Raw genomic sequence first — 12,020 nt, 5'->3', positions numbered from 1 at the left:
CGCAGCTCACTTGGCTAATCCTCTGCCTGAGGCACTGGCACCCCAGGTTCTAGTCCTGGTTGGGGCGCCGGATTCTACCCTGGTTGCTCCTCTTCCAGTCCAGCTCTCTGCTGTGGCCCGGGAAGGCAGTGGAGGATGGCCCAAGTGCTTGGGCCCTGCACCCACATGGGAGACCAGGAGGAAGCACCTGGATCCTGGCTTTGGATTGGTGCAGCACGCCGGCCGCAGCAGCTATTTGGGGGGTGAACCAACAGAAAAGGAAAACCTTTCTCTTTCTCTCTCTCTCTCTCTCACTGTCTGTCAAAAAAAAAAAAAAAGAAAAGAAAAGAAATGAGTGAAACCTATGCCCAGGTCGCTGATGGAACTAACTTCATATAACAAATGGATAATGGAGAAACAAGATTGAAATAAATTGGGTTTTGATTCATTTTGTTAGAATGATACCCACCATAAAACATAAAGTTAAATTTGCCATCATGTCATTTTGTAAGAGAATATTACTAACTTAGTTTCTCTTTCCTCATTTGCAAAATGTGCAGTATTGGTTGGGTAAATTGACCTCTTATAGCCCTTTCAGATGCATGGAGTGGAGCATGGGGGTGGGGGGAGGGGAAGGAGGGAAGGCTGAAAGAGGCTAGGAAGAGGAAAGAGGATGGGAGGAGGGAAGAGGGAAGAGGAAGGGGGAAGAAGAAAGGAAAGAGAAATTGATCCTATGTTCCCTAGCAATTGCTATATGGCCTTTGATATGGTTCAGTCACAAACAAGAACAGTAACCATGTAGCATGATTAGAGCTTGTCCTCTACTGTTAGCTAGATTAAGTTCAACTTGGATCAGTTTGTTCAACAGTAAGCAAATTAACGTTTATAAGCTTCACTCAACCATTTAATAATTATGATGTAACTTCACTGTATTAGGATTCTCCAGAGAAACAGAAATAATGGGAGATTAATAAAGAGGGACAAAGAGACAGAAATTATAAGAATTGGCTCAAACAATTATGGAGGCTAAGCAGTCACATGATCTGCTGTCTGCAACTAGACAACCAGAAAAACGAATGGTATAATTCATTCTGAGTCCAAAGTCCTGAGAATCAAGAGAGCTGATGTCCAGAAGCTGGAGAAAAAGAAACTCTCAGATCAAACAAGTGATTTTACTCTTCCTCCAAATTTGGGCCCTCAACATATTGGATGATGCCCACCCACAAGTGTGAGGGTAAACATCTTTATATAGTCTATCAATTCAAATGGTAATCTCTTACAGAAACATCCACAGACACACCCAGAAATAATGTTTTTAAATCTATCTGAGCATCCCCTAGGCCCAAAAAGTTGACACATAAAATTGACCACCATGGGATGGGCATTGTGATGCAGTGAGTTAAGCCATATTGGAGTGGCTGGGATTGAGTCCTGCCTCTGCTTCCCATCCAACTTCCTGCTAATGTGCACCCTGGGAGGCAGTAGATGATGATTCAAGCACTGCCATCAATGTTGGAAATAATGGGGTTCCTGGCTTCACCCTGGCCCAGTCCTAGCTGTTGTGGGCACTTGAGGAGCAAGCCAGAGATGCAAGGTTTATCTGTGTGTGTGTGTGTAATAAAAATAAACCTAAAAATATGAAATAAGCAAAAAAAAAATTAACCACCACACTTAAACCCTATGCTATTCACTGAGAATAGAGAGGTAACAAAAAAATTAACCACCACACTTAAACTCTATGTTATCCACTGAGATAGAGAGGTAAACATGACAGACAAAATCCCTTTCCTGGAAATTACAGTTTCATAGAGGAGACATTCTAAAAATAATAAAAGTAACTAGATACAACTGTAATACATGCAAAAGCAGAGAGGATTATGAGAGCAAAGAACATAAAAGCCTAGCTGAGTCTAGTGATCACAGGTTTCCCCAAGAAAGGATGACCCATGCAAAGAAGAAAAAAATATTTCAGGTTAAAGTAATAAGGATTCAAGGGGCCCCTGGAAAGGAAAGGAAAACAGCAAAGAAAAAAACACATGGTGTAACTCTCCAGGAGCCCTGTGGGAGGGGGAGAAGAAGAAGGGGAATACATATACAGTGAATCTTCAGATGTTGTTGTGTTTGAGAATGGACCTGAGAACCTTGCATACTTCTGTGCAAAACAGGCTACTCCAATGTCAGCTCTCTGGTTCACGTAGCATACCTCATTAACATACACATTGACCAATAAAGAAGAACTTCCTGCTTTAGAACTCTATAAAAGTCTAAACCAATTTGGGAGCAATGAACCTGGCTGACAAGAGAGGTAAAAATCTGAAAAGAACAATCTGCCATATCTCTCCAAGAGACAAGATACAGACCTAAGCAACTAAAATAGACTCATCATGCCACTGCTCCTGAAACACTGACTCCAAAACTGCTGCAACATATTTTAGAGCTCACCTGGGATTGCTGGAGGGGTGATTGAAACCAGGCAAAGACAGTTACTAATCCTTCCCTGCCGATTGGTTGTTATTCTGGTCACCTGATTGGTTAATTTTGGGTACTCTTCAGAAGGGCTAGAGAGAGAGCTAGTTTTTTAAATTTATTTATATGAAGAGAACATATTTCATATATTTCATATGTACAATTTTAACAACTATACTTCCCACTACCCCTTCATCTTCTCTGGCTATTTTTCTTTTAATTTTTGCGATGACAAACTTTCTATAATCCGACTTGGTCCTGCCATTGTTATGTATATATTCCTATTCATTGTTGCTTTTAAAAAGATTTACTTATTTATTTGAAAGAGTTACAGAGAAAGAGGAAGAGACAGAGACCTTTAATCTGCTGGTTCACTCCCCAGATGTTGTCTGAGCCAAGCCAAAGCCAGGAGCCAGGAGTGCCTTCCAGGTCTCCCACATGGGTGACAGGGGTCCAAGGACTTGGGCCATACTCTGCTGCTTTCCCAGGCCATTAGCACGGAGCTGGATTGCAAGTGGAACAGCTGGGATTCAAAGTGGAGCCTATATAGTATGCTGATGTCACAACACCACAACAGCCTCTTACTGTTTGTTTTAGATCTCCTTTGTATTTTACTCGGGAGTTTCCTGCCTTTATATTCTTTCATGATGCTGATTATCTTTCTCTGTTTCTGTGTATAGCATATCCTTAACTGTCATTTGTAAGCTGGATGAGTGATGACAAATTCAATTTCTGTTTGTTTTGCAAGGTCTTTATTTCACCTTCATTTATAAATTGAGGGCCTCACAAGGTAGAATAGTCTAGGTTGACAGTGTTTTTCTTTTACAACTTGGACTATGTCTCTCAATTCTATCCTAGCCTATAGGATTTCTAGTGAGAAATCTGTCATCAACCTAATTGGAATTCCTTTAAAGGTAATCTGGCATTTCTCTCACACATTTTAGGATATTTAGTTTGTTTTATTTTTGAAAGTTTGACTATAATGTGTCAGGTGAAAATCTTTTCTGATCATGTCTATTAGGGATTCTATGTACTTTCTGTACTTGGATGTCCATATACTTCTCCAAGTTGGAGAAATTTTCTGCTATTCACTGAATAAGCCTTTCTGTTTTTCCATACCTTCAGGAACTCCTAACACATGCATATTTAGTTGTTTGATGGTATCCCATAGGTCTTGAACACTTTTGAGCTTTTCTAATTTTTTCTCCCTTTTTTCTGTCTGAAATATTTCTAAAGATTTGTCTTCTATCTGGAGTATTCTTTCTTCCTCACCAAGTCTGTTGTTAAGGCTTCCCACTGTATTTTTTGACATACTGAATTCTTCACTTCTAATATTTCAGTTTGATTTTTCATTAACATCTCTATATCCTAACAGAATTTCTTGTCCATGTATGGAATTTTTTGAAAGCTTTTATTTAATAAATATAAATTTCATGGGTACAGCTTTTGGAATATAGCGCTTCTTCCCCCCATACCTGCCCTCCCACCCCCACTCCTGTCCCACCTCCTATTCCTTCTCCCATCCCCTTCTTCATTAAGATTCATTTTTAATTATCTTTATATACAGAATATCAACTCGATGCTAAGTAAAGATTTCAACAGTTTTCACCCACACAGATGCACAAAGTATAAAGTACTATTTGAAGACAAGTTTTACTATTAATTCTCATAGTAAAATTCATTAAGGACAGAGGTTCTACATGGGGAGCAAGTACACAGTGACTCCTGTTGTTGATTTACATGTATGGAATTTTTTAACCCATGTATTTGCTTCTCTGTCTTTGAGTAATCTTATGATCATCCTTTTGAATTCCTTTTCAGGCATTTTGTCAATCTCTTCATCTTTACAGTCTAATATTGAGGTATTATTTTTCTTTGGGAGAATCATATTGTCTTCCTTATTCATGTTTCTTGCATTTCTGTTTGTTTTCACACACCTGAGTAAAGACTTGTTGATGTCTCCACTGAAGGCTTTGTTCTTCGAAATGTGCCTATATGTCTTAGTAGAATGTCTGCTCCTTCAACAGATATCCAAAGGTGTGTGTTGGGTGGGGCCACAGAGCTCTGCCACAGCTCAGTGTGGGATAAGAGTGCAGTGTGAGAAGCCGGCGTGGTAATGCAGCAGGTTAAAACCCCAGCCTGCAATGCCAGCATCCCATATGGGTGCCAGTTCTAGTCCCAGCTGCTCCACTTCACATTCAGCTCTCTGCTGTGGCCTGGAAAGCAGCAGAGGATGGTCTAAATCCTTGAGACCTTGCACCCACATGGGAGACCTGGAAGAAGCTCCTGGCTCCTGGCTTCGGATCAGCTTAGCTCTGGCCGTTGCAGCCATTTGGGGAGTGAACCAGCGGATGGAAGACCTCTCTCTATCCATCTCTACCTCTCCCTGTAACTCTGTCTTTCAAATAAATTAAATAAATCTTCTAAAAATTAAAAAAAAGAGTCCAATGTGAGTCCAAAGTGGGGCATAGTATATCTCTATTATCAGCATAGGGAAGAATATGATCACACTTGCTGGCATGTTCATCACTCCAGCCCCGCTATCAAGATGAACCAACTGCCCAGGGTGAACCTACTATGTGCTCTGTAGTGTGAGCACAGAACCCTCAGCAATGACCCTCTCCAGACTCAGGTAGCTCCAAGCTTCTGGAGTCAGACCCAGTGATTACCTAAAGACCCAGCCACACCCATACCCTTCTCAGTTTCTTGGTCTGCCACACAGTCACAGGATTCCCACAGTCACAAGGAATTGTTATGACAAATACATAAAACCCAGGTTATAGGTGTGGAAGGCTTTGTGAGTGTGGGTAATACATGCCAGTCCAACCTGTACCTGGATACCACATGCAGCAAGAGACCATCAGATTTCTCACTCAGGCAAGGTAAAAGGTGAGGGATGCTTCTATTTTTATCCTCTCATTAACCATCTACAGCTGGAAATCCCTTGAGATGCATCCTCAGACCTTGAGATTAATTTGACCCCCCAGAACTTAAAGAAAAAAAAAATGCCTGATCTCTTACTGTACAACTGCCTGGCCTGGTTACAAACTAGAGGATGGAGAAAGTTGGCCTCTGGAGCTCAGCATTGGTGGTCCTGAGCAGAGGGTGGGAAGCACAGTGGTATGCTGAGGACAAATCCAACAACCTCTGGGATCAGTGATTTGCACTGAGTTTTTTGTTCCTGTGGACAACTTTAAGGGGCAGCAGCACCAACACCAGGATGCATGGATCAAGCGTTCTTTTTGTTCCAGTTGTCATATTCCAGACTGGACCTAGTAGATTGTGGGGGTGACTAGATGACAGCCCTGTTTGAATTGTATTCAGTGTTAAAAGGCAAACACAATTGCAGGGGGGAAGGCAGAGACCTCACAGCATGGTGGTTGTGTTATGTGTCTTCACAACTGGGTTGGCTGTGTTCTACCAGTTATGATGGATATCAGTTTGAATATATCCCAGTTACGCAGCCAATTGGTGTTTCCCCCACAGCACCTGCCATCATTCCACAGTGATGGCAGGCCCAAGGGACCAGGTAAAAGCACATATAGGAGGCGAAGAGAAGGCAATGAGAGCCATCCACCAGAAGAAAAACTTCTCATTGCTAGTATTGCACAAGCAGGGGTCTGTGCAGTTCCCCATAGGGTCAGACATACAGGGATAGAGCATGCTGTCGGCCCAGCTTCATATGCTGCCTTATTATTTGCCTTGCCCTCTAACTCTCCTGTTTCCCTATCCTGACCTAACCCTGTGGCGCCACCTCTAATCTATAGGGCAAGTGGTCATGCACATGAATAGGGCTGAAGATATCATCACCCAGGTAAGCAACTTCTGCGGATGGTGGTACTCAATAAAAGACCAGCTTCTCAGTTGGTCATGGCTCTTCATGACTCCTCATGCTCTTGGTATCCCTCAGTCTCAGACCTTGTCTCTTAAATCTTCTAACTTGATTTGTTTAGAGTCAAACACGCTTTGGATGGTCATGCAGATGGACTCTTGCATGGAAACTTTTTACAGGGAACCACTGGATAGGCCTCTAGGGAGGTCCCTGACTGCTGTACTTCAACAATGTTGCTTTTCAGCTTGAAGCAGCCAGAGTCAATGTTGCCCCCTTTCCCTTATGGTAGAAGAGGTAACAATAGGGTTTCTTGCTTTCACATAAATCTTGCTTTGCTAATTGTCCCTCTCCATGTAGAAATTCTTCAACATGAAACAAGAACCAAAATGGCTTTCATCATCTCACGACAAAAGGAACATCAGTGAAAGGTCTCTAAGACTGGAAGCTTGGCATAACAAGAGAGTAAAGACCCATTGTAGCTAGAGCACAGAGAACCAAGAAAAATGGCAAATGGAGACATGTTGGTCAAAAGGAAACCATATTATATACCATCCATAGAGTTCTATGAAGCCTGTAGACTATATCCTAAAGCAGTGAGAAGTCTCAGGTTCTTGTTTGTAAAAGAAGAGAAATAGTCACACTTCCCTCATAGGGTGGCTATTGAGAAGACTAAAGGACACCACTGTCCTCTCCCACGTTGCACTGTTTTACTGAATCGATAACCAAGTTCCATTAGCATCACCTTCAAAATATGTATTAGCTTCAAAATATATGTCCCTCTCCACTGCCACCACCCTGACCCATTTCACCACCTCTAGCCTGGACAGGTTTTTTTTTTATTATCTGAAAGAGATCTATGTACCAATTCACTCCCAAAATAAGCCTAAGGCAGGAGCTAGGAACTCAATCCAGATCTCCCACATTTGTGGCAGGGTCCCAAGTACTTAAACAGCAGGTGATCACTTGTTGCCTCCCAAGGTGCACATTAGCCAGGAGCTGGATAGGAAGTAGAGCAGCCAGGCCTTGAACTGGTGCTCATATGGGAAGCTGGCAGCATTTAAGGCTGTGGCACTGTGCCATGATGCTGGCCACAAGTCTGAGCCATTACTAACTGGTCCCTTGATTCCTAGTTTTGCTCCTCTCTAGTCCACTACCCTTGCAGCAACTCAAGAGATCTTATTCAAATGTTAACCTGATCATGATAGCCCACTTTCTTTTTTTAAGATTTATTTTATTTATTTGAAAGTCAGAGTTACACAGAGAGAGAAAGAGAGGCAGAGAGAGAGAGAGAGAGAGAGAGAGAGAGAGAGAAGTATCTTCCATCTGCTGGTTCACTCCCCCAGATGGCTGCAATGGCCAGAGCTGCACCATCTTGGGCCATCTTCTACTGCTATCCCAGGCCATAGCAAAGATCTGGATCAGAAGAGGAGCAGCCAGGACTAGAACCGGCGCCCATATGGGATGCCAGCACTGCAGGCCAGGGCGTTAACCTGCTGTGCCACAGCACTGGCCCTAATAGGCTACTTTCATTTCAAACTGTTCAATGACATCTCAATGTTCCTATAGTTCAAATCCTTAGGACATATGCTAATTCTGTTCCACTCTCTGAGATGTACAGCCCTTACTCATGTAGTTCATTCCAACTCATCCTTACCTCCCTTCTTCAGGGAAGCCAACCCTGATCCCACTGCACCATCTACTTTGGATCCTTGTGTTATTTGCCCACAGAGAACCATGTTCCTTCTGTTTTGATCACTCATTTATATTTTTACACAGGTACTGGCATGATTATTTAATGTCTATTTTCTCCACAAAACTGTAAACAACACAATATGAAGGAGAATCTATGTTTTTGCTTACTTTTGTCTCCTCAGAACCTTTCCCAATGCTCAACACACAGGAAGCACTCAACTAATATCTGTTGATTGAAATAAGTATTAGCTACTGCCACAAATAAAAGTAACAGTAGTAGTAATAATAATAATATAAATTGCTCCTCTGTTGATAATCTAGGAATCAACTTTAAGCAAATAGGTAGCACAGACTGTTGGATTTAAGATGTCCATCCAAAGAAAGCATAGAAATGACAGGTCAGGGCAGAAAAGATATTTATTTTTAGAAAGGATACCATAGTAAAGTACGATTTTAGACCAGCTGTGCAGTGGGCAGGGAGGGTCTGAAGTAAAGCTGCATGCTAGTTGGGCAGTAGGCAAGGTCCCTCTTAAGATACTGGCTGGGAGGGGGTGGACCACATAACTGAGGGCCCAATGTGCAGAAAACCCTCATCAGTAACTATTGATGATGATAAGGGGGAGCAGGAAGTATAGGAAGACAAGAAGTTCCATCTGTACCTACTGACCATGATAAACAAGAACAGAAGGGGCAAAGCTACTCATCTACAATGTATCACTCTGGGGGGTTAGAATGTCCTTGGCAGGGCACCTTATCAGATTTGTACCCTGCAGTCTGACAGATCCTGACACAGACCATGTTGTTAGCAAATAAGCCCACCACCTTTTTTTCAGATCCCCATATTTATATGGAAGTCAATTATTATTATTATTATCTAATTATGGTTTACTACCAGGCATGGTTATGAACACAGATTCTGAAGTCAGACTAGACCTAAATCCTAGTTCTGCTGCTATCTTTGTGATTTCCATTTAAGTTTGCCACTCTGTTACAGAGTTTGTTCTCAGACTCCTGAGAACTTAATGAAATCAGGGATGGAAGGAATTTACTGAATACCAGGAATACAATATGTCTTCAATAATACTATTATTGGGGCCAGCACTGTGGCATAGTAAGGCTAAGCCTCCACCTGCAGTGCTGGCATCCCATATGGGCGCCGGTTCATGTCCCAGCTGCTCCTCTTCCAATCTAGCTCTCTGCTTATGGCCTGGCAGAGCGTGTAAGATGATTCAATTCCTTGGACCCCTGCACCCACACGGGAGACCTGGAGGAAGATCCTGGATCCTGGCTTTGGATTGGCCCAGCTCCGGCTGTTGCAGCCATTTGGAGAGTGAACCAGCAGATGGAAGACCTTTCTCTCTGTCTCTCCCTCTGTCTTATAACTCTACCTCTCAAATAAATAAAGTTTTTTTTAAAAAATGTTGTTATTACATTTTATAGGTTTTTATTAAATTGAAGAAATATCTATTAAAATGCACAACAAAACCAGAATATCAAAGGGCCTATTACAGCATACTGTCTTGGCCTGCTGGGGTTGAGAGGGAATAATTCCTTCATGATATGTGATGATGATTGAGTCTTCCTGTAATCTTGACAAATGGAGGAAAATTTCAGAAAGGCAAGAAATGCTAGAAGAAGGTTACAGTCAGGGGGCTCTGATAATTTAAATGTATCACTTACCTGATATGCTAAAAAGGTCATCTGGAATATGGAAATAACTAAGTATGTCCCAAAGAGTTGGCTTTCTAAATAGGAACAAACCTGAGGGTATCAACACAAAATTTATAAATGATATAATCTATGCCTCTTTGGAACTTTGTGTCCCTGATTTTTCAACAGTGCTGTTCTTTGTGTGGGAGCCCTAGCTAAGAGCCCATTTCCTCCATTCAAATGTTACTTGATGATAATAAAGCATTACTGTCCCTTGGGAGATATATATATATAGATATAGATATAGATATACAAATATATATATATAGAGAGAGAGAGATGTATTCATTTTACCTGAAAGCCAGGGTTGCAGACAGAGGGAGAGACAGAGAGAGACCTTCCATCTGCTGGCCCACTCCCCAAACGGCCACAGAAGCCAGGAGCCAGGAACTTCTTCCGGGTCTCCCACATAGGCACAGGAGCCCAAGTACTTGGGTCATCCTCTGCTACTTTCCTGGCACATTAGCAGGGAGCTGAATCAGAAGTGGGGCATTAGGGGAAATGAACCAGAGCCCATATGGGATACTGGCACTGCAGGCAGCAGTTTTACCCACTATGCCACAGTGCAGGCTTCGGGATAGATACACATTTAGAAGGGATCTTTAGGCAGGGAAAGCTTTCATGACCCAAGGGATTGAATTTCACATAGTGGAATTTAATAAATAAAGACATGTAACGCAGGAAGTAGGTTCAGGAAGGAAGCATGATTGTATGCTTAGAATCAGGCAGTAGTTAGGAGCAGGTGTTTAATCTGCAGTAATCGAGGAGTCTTCAAAAATTTCATTAAAATGTGTATCATGAGAAAACAATACATGGATTTCAAATTTTTTTAAAGATTTAACACTTTCCCTGCTTTTCAAATATGATCAGAGTCGGTGAACTCAAAAGGCTTCCATAGCCTTGGCAACTCCTGACAAGAGCGTAAGGTGATTACTGATGCCATAAACAAGACTGTCAATTTGTTAAGTCAACAACAGGAGTCACTGTACACTTACTCCTCACGTAGGATCTCTGTCCTTAATGTGCTGTACATTGTGATTTAATGCTATGACTAGTACTCAAACAATATTTTACACTTTATGTTCTGTGTGGGTGCAAACTGATGAAAGCTTTACTTAATATATGCTAAACTGATCTTCTGTATATAAAGAGAATTGAAAATGAATCTTGATGTGAATGGAAGGGGAGAGGGAGCAGGAAAGGGGAGAGTTGTGGGTGGGAGAGAAGGTATGGGGGGGCCATTGTAATCCATAAGCTGTACTTTGGAAATTTATATTCATTAAATAAAAGTTAAAAAAAAGAGTCATGCAGAGGCAAAGGCCCAAGTGTGTTCAAGATTCAGCTTCACCCATAACCCACTGCTATGGCCAAGGAAAGAATTTCTGCTGGAGGTGTAATGAATGTTAATACTGCTTTACAAGAGGTGCTGAAGATGGCCCTCATTCATGATAACCTAGCATGCAGACTCCGTGAAGCTGCCAAAGCCTTAAAGAAGCGGCAAGCCCATCTTTGTCTGCTTGCATCCAACCATGATGAGTCTATGTATGTCAAGTTGGTGGAGTCCCTTTGTGCTGAACAATAAATCAACCTAATTAAGGTTGATGACAACAAGAAACCTGAGGAATGAGTGAGCCTCTGCAAAACTGACCAAGAAGGGAAACCCCATAAAATGGTTGGTTGCAGCTGTGTAGTGGTTAGGGACTATCTCAGGCCAAGGATATCATTGAAGAATACTTCAAATGTAAGAAATGAACAAATAAAAATTTAGCTCACAAAAAAAATTTTTAGAGATGTGTTTATTTATTTGAAAGAGCAACAGGGAGGTAAAGACAGAGAGATCTGTCATTCACAGATTCACTTCTCAAATGCCCACAATAGACAGGGATGGGCCAGGCCAAAGCCAGGAGACTGGAATTCCGTTCAGGTCTCCCATGTAGGTGGCAGGGATTCAGGACTTGGGCCATCTTCTGCTGCTTTCCCAAGTACATTAGCAGGGATCTGTATCAGAAGCAGAGTTGCTGGGACTCAAACTGGCTGTCTGATATGGGATGCGGGCATTCCAAGTGGCAGCTCAATCTGTCGCACCACAAACCCCTGCCTTAAGGTTTCAAAATTTTTGTGTCAAAAATACTTATCTTTTCATTTCATTTTCCATGAACTTTTTGAAGTACCCTCATACTATCAAAGTGATCACAGAAAGTTAATTAAGTCAGTTTCCTCAATTATAAAGTGGGGACAATAAGGTTCTAATTTATAAGGTGTTATGAAGACTAAATGAGACAAAAGCCATTCAAGAAGAATAATTTGTGAGTGCTCACATATTTTATTATTTAATCACTTC

At 41.8% G+C, this 12,020-nt stretch overlaps 1 pseudogene; it reads left to right on the top strand.

Moving 5' to 3' along the window:
* Positions 1–11,042: 11,042 nt before the first annotated feature.
* LOC108178720 (small ribosomal subunit protein eS12-like) lies at positions 11,043–11,431 on the top strand (annotated as a pseudogene).
* Positions 11,432–12,020: the final 589 nt, after the last annotated feature.

The sequence above is a fragment of the Oryctolagus cuniculus genome, chromosome X, assembly GCF_964237555.1.
Source record: "Oryctolagus cuniculus chromosome X, mOryCun1.1, whole genome shotgun sequence".
Taxonomy (NCBI): domain Eukaryota; kingdom Metazoa; phylum Chordata; class Mammalia; order Lagomorpha; family Leporidae; genus Oryctolagus; species Oryctolagus cuniculus.
Note: the sequence above shows the minus strand (reverse complement) of the source record. Positions and strands in the feature narration are given on the sequence as shown.